This window comes from Pongo abelii, chromosome 12 (assembly GCF_028885655.2).
Source record: "Pongo abelii isolate AG06213 chromosome 12, NHGRI_mPonAbe1-v2.0_pri, whole genome shotgun sequence".
In the NCBI taxonomy this organism is placed as follows: Eukaryota; Metazoa; Chordata; class Mammalia; order Primates; family Hominidae; genus Pongo; species Pongo abelii.
Genome location: NC_071997.2, coordinates 82,573,301 through 82,578,700, shown reverse-complemented (window position 1 = coordinate 82,578,700; position 5,400 = coordinate 82,573,301). Strand labels below are relative to the sequence as shown.

At 38.8% G+C, this 5,400-nt stretch overlaps 1 pseudogene; it reads left to right on the top strand.

Annotated features, from left to right (window-relative positions):
• Positions 1-806: 806 nt before the first annotated feature.
• On the top strand, positions 807-1,607 carry LOC100455359 (large ribosomal subunit protein uL30-like; annotated as a pseudogene).
• The last annotated feature ends 3,793 nt before the right edge of the window (positions 1,608-5,400 follow it).

The following is a 5,400-nucleotide window of genomic DNA, read 5'->3' as shown; positions in this document are numbered from 1 at the left end:
TAACTTTGGGAGGAATTTAGTTTATAGTTTAAAACAAAGATGAAAACAGCCCTTTCCTGAAATAAACTCAGGAAAGTCTAGTGCCCAGGTACTAGACTGCCTTTGTAGGACTAAAAAATTAGCCACAAGAGGCCGGACGCGGTGGCTCACAACTGTAATCCCAGCACTTTGGGAGGCCGAGGCAGGCGGATCACCTGAGGTCAGGCATGTGAAACAAGTCCGACCAACATGGAGAAACCCCATCTCTACTAAAAATACAAAATTAGCCAGGCATGGTGGCGCATGCCTGTAGTCCCAGCTACTCAGGGGGCTGAGGCAGGAGAATCACTTGAACCCAGGAGGCAGAGGTTGCAGTGAGCCGAGATCACACCATTGTACTCCAGCCTGGGCAACAAGAGCGAAACTCCGTCTCAAAAAAAAAAAAAAAAAAAAAAAAAAAAAAAAAAACTTAGCCACAAGATTAGAAATTATGGTTTAGGAGTCATGCAGCTGGAGGATACAAGGCTCTGAACCTCCCCAAATTGCTCCTGGGGATAAAATCACTATTGTAAAACTTCAGACCAGTGCTTGAGATATTTTGCAGACCCTGCATTTAATGGATCAGCTGGCACCACCCAGATCAATAAACTGGTTCATCTGATCTTGTGGCCTCCACCCAGGAATTGACTCAGAGCAAGAAGACAACTTCACCTCCCTGTGGTTTCAACTCTGACCTGACTAATCAGCACTCCCAGCTCACTGACCTCCGTCCACCCACCAAGTTGTCCTTAAAAACTTTGATATCCACTCTTTTTCTGGCTGGAACAATGGAGGGTGTAGAAGAGAAGAAGAAGAAGGTTCCTGCTGTGCCAGAAACTCTTAAGAAAAAGTGAAGGAATTTCACAGAACTGAAGATCAAGCACCTGAGAAAGAAGTTTGTCCAAAAGATGTTTCGAAAGGCAAGGAGGAAGCTTATCTATGAAAAAGCGAAGCACTTTCACGAGGAATATAGGCAGATGTACAGAACTGAAATTTGAATGGCGATGATGGCAAGAAAAGCTGGCAACTTCTATGTAACTTCAGAACCCAAATTGGCATTTGTCATCAGGACCAGAGGTATAAATGGTGTGAGCCCAAACGTCCGAAAGGTGTTGCAGCTTCTTTGCCTTTATCAAATCTTCAATGGAATCTTTGTGAAACTCAGAAAGGCTTCAATTAACATGCTGAGAATTATAGAGCCGTACATTGCATGGGGGTACTCAAATCTGAAGTCAGTAAATGAACTAATCTACAAGTGTGGTTATGGCAAAATCAATAAGAAGCGAAATGCTTTGACAAATAACGCTTTGATTGCTCGATCTCTTGGTAAATATTACATCATCTGCATGGAGAATCTGATTCATGAGATCTATACTGTTGGAAAACACTTCAAAGAAGCAAATAACTTCCTGTGGCCCTTCAAATTATCTTCTCCATGAGGTGGAATGAAGACCACCCATTTTGTAGAAGGTGGAGATGCTGGCAACAGGGAGGACCAGATCAACAGGCTTATTAGAAGAATGAACTAAGGTGTCTACCATGATTATTTTTCTAAGCTGGTTGGTTAATAAGCAGTACCTGCTCTCAAATTGAAACAAACAAACAAACAAACAAACAAAAACTCTGATTTCCAAATGTTTGGGGAGACTGACTTGAGTAATAATAAAGCTATGGTCTCCCACAAAACAAACAAACAAAAACAAGGGTCTGAAAAATATCTTGAACATCAATTTTAGGTTTTATAATAGTGATGTTATCCCTAGGAGCAATAGGGCAGGGAGATTAGGAATCTTGTGGCCTCTGGCTGAATGACTCCTAAACCATAATTTCTAATCTTGTGGCAAATTTGTTAGTTTTAAAAGGCAGTCTCTTCCACAGGCAAGAGAGAGGTTTGTTTTGGGAAAGGGCTGTTATCATCTTTGTTTGAAAGTTAAACTGTATATTAAATTCTTTTCAATGTTAGTTCAGCCTATGCCCAGGAAAGAAAAAGGGCAGATTAAAGGTTTAGAAACAAGATAGAGTTGGTTAGGTCAGATCTCTTTCACCGTCATACTTTTCTTACTGTTATAATTTTTGCAAAGGCAGTTTCAAAACTCTTTTTTTTTTGTCTCAGAATATAGGTTATCTTGATGATTGTTCCATATGCACGTTTAAAAATGAATATTTTTCTATGTTTTATTTTAGGGTAAAGTGTTCCATAGATTTTACTTAGCTGAAGTTGGAACGACCTTTGCAAAAATTATGACAATGAAAGAGATCTGACCTAACATACCCCATCTTGCCTTTAAGCTCCAAGCTGCCCTTGGGCACTTCTGAGCATACACCAAGGTAAGTATAGAAGGAATTTAGTTTAAAGTTTAACTTTGAAACAAAGATGATAACAGCCCTTTCCCAGAACAAAGCTCCTCTTTGCCTGGGGACCAGACAGCCTTTGTAAAACTAACAAATTAGCTACAAGATTAGAAATTATGGCTCAGGAGTCATGCAGCCAGAGACCACAAGACTCCTAACCTCCTCTATTGCTCCTCTGGATAGCATCACTATTGTAAAACCTAACACTGTTCAAGATATTTTTCAGACCCTGCTTGCTCAGGTACCAGTTGGTGCCACCCAAACTGGTAATCTGGTTTAACTAGTTCTGCTCTCCCACCCAGGAACAGAAAATAGCAAGAAGAACCCACGTCAACACCCTATGATTTTATCCCCAACCTGACCAATCTGTGTTTCCCACTCTCTAGCCTCCTGCCTGACAAATTATCCTTGAAAAATCTTAGTTTCTGAATTTTTAGGGAGACTGATTTTAATAATAATACTTGGACGGTTTAGCCAGCTCTGCATGTATTACACTATTTCTCTATTCCAATTCCCCTATCTCAGTAAATTGGCTCTATCTGGGCAGCAGGCAAGAAGAATCTGTCAGGCAGTGACAAAGTGAATTGAAGGGGATGTTTATTATTTTATAAATTTACTTTTTGTCTATTTTTGTATCAATTATTGATAAATGATTGTTGAAACCTCCAATTATAATTGTGGTTGTTTCTATATGTTCTTAAGTTTATCAGATTTGTTTAATGTACTTTGAAGTTACGATATTATGTGTGTGTATACATGTATATATATATTTTCAGATTCTTTTATCCACTTGATGATGGATGATCCACTTGATGATGGATGATCCACTTGATGGATGATGGTTTTTTCCACTTGATCAACTTTACTTACTATAAAATTTCCTTCTATATTCATGCTAATATGCCTTCTTCTAAAATCTACCTTGTCTGATATTAATATGCTGACTCCAGTTTTCCTTTGTATTTGCATAGTACATTTTTTACCCTTTAACAATTAATGTATCTGTGTCCTGATATTTAAAGTTGTTTTCTTCCAGCCAATAGAAAATTGGATCTTGATTTTTTTAAATCCAGTTTTATATTCCCTGTCTTTTAATTGGTGTGTTAGGGCATTTGCATAAAATTTTATTATTCATATAGATAGGTTTACATCTATTATGGTTTTGTGGTTTTTTTTCTTCCCTATATGTTAAATTAGTATTTATAACTATTTCATTGAGCTCTTAAAGATTCCAAATTCTTTGGATGCTCAACTTACTGTTATAAAATGGCTACTACATATTTACATATAACATATGCACACCCTCCTGTATACATTAAATCATTTCTAGATTATTTATAACACCTAAGGCAATGTAAATGCTATGTAAATTGTTGTTACCCTTAATCATATAAGATATAATGACAACATTTAAAAGTCTATACATGTTCAGTACAGATGCAATTATTTTTCAAATATTTTTGATCCCTGGTTGATTGAATTCACAAATGCAGAAACCATGAATACAAAGAGCTGACTGTACCTATTTTCCTGTTCTTTCAGTGATTGTTTTAAGGCTTCCAAGACACCCTTTTAAATTATCATGGTTTAATTACAATTATTCAATACTTTATACATATAAAAATTCTGGGTTGCTGGCAAGATGGCTGAATAGGAAGAGCTCTGTTCTACAGCTCCCAGCAATATCGACGCAAAAGGTGGGTGATTTCTGCATTTCCACCTGAGGTACACAATTCATCTCATTGGGACTGGTTGGACAGTGGGTGCAGCCCGTGGAGGGTGAGCTGAAGCAGGGTGGGGCATCACCTCACCAGGGAAGAGCACGAGGTCAGGGAACTTCCTTCCCTACCCAACTGAAGCCATGAGGGATTGAGCCTGAGGAACTCCACCACACATACTGCACTTGTTCCATGGTCTTCGCAACCCACAAACCAGGAGATTCCCTCCAGTGCCTACCCCACCAGGGGTAGACAAATTGCTAACTAGAATAATCAGTGTAGAGAAGAATATGAATGACCTGATGGAGCAAAAAACACAGCACGAGAACTTCACAAACCTTACACAAGTGTCAATAGCCAAATTGATCAAGCAGAAAAAAGGCTATCAGTGATTGAAGATCAACTTAATGAAATAAAGAGAGAAGATAAGATTAGAGAAAAAAGAATGAAAAGGACTGAACAAATCCTCCAAGAAATGTGGGACTATGTGAAAAGACCAAATCTACCTTTGATCAGTGTATCTGAAAGTGATGAGGAGAATGGAACCAAGCTGGAAAACACTCTTCAGGATATTATGCAGGAGAACTTCCCCAAACTAGCAAGACAGGCCAACATTCAAATTCAGGAAATACAGGGAACACCACAAAGATACTCCTTGAGAAGAGCAACCCCAAGAAATATAATCATCAAATTCACCAAGGTTGAAATGAAGGAAAAAATGTTAAGGGCAGCCACAGAGAAAGGACAGGTTACCCACAAAGGGAAGCCCATCAGACTAACAGCAGATCTCTCGGCAGAAATCCTACAAGGCAGAAGAGAGTGGGGGCCAATATTCAACATTCTTAAAGAAAGAATTTTCAACCCAGAATTTCATATCCAGCCAAACTAAGCTTCATAAGCAAAGGAGAAATAAAATCCTTTACGGACAAGCAAATGCTGAGAGATTTTGTCACCTCCAGGCCTGCCTCACAAGAGCTCCTGGAGGAAGGACTAAACATGGGAAGGAACAACCAGTACCAGCCACTGCAAAAACATACCAAATTGTAAAGAACAGCAACATTATGAAGAAACTGCATCAATTAATGGGCAAAACAACCAGCTAGCATCATAGCGACAGGATCAAATTCACACATAACAATATTAACCCTAAATGTAAATGGACTAAATGCCTCAATTAAAAGACACAGACTGGCAAATTGGATAAAGAGTCAAGACCCATCAGTGCGCTATATTCAGGAGAACCATCTCACGTGCAAAGACACTCATAGGCTCAAAATAAAGGGATGGAGGAATACCAAGCAAATGGAAAGCA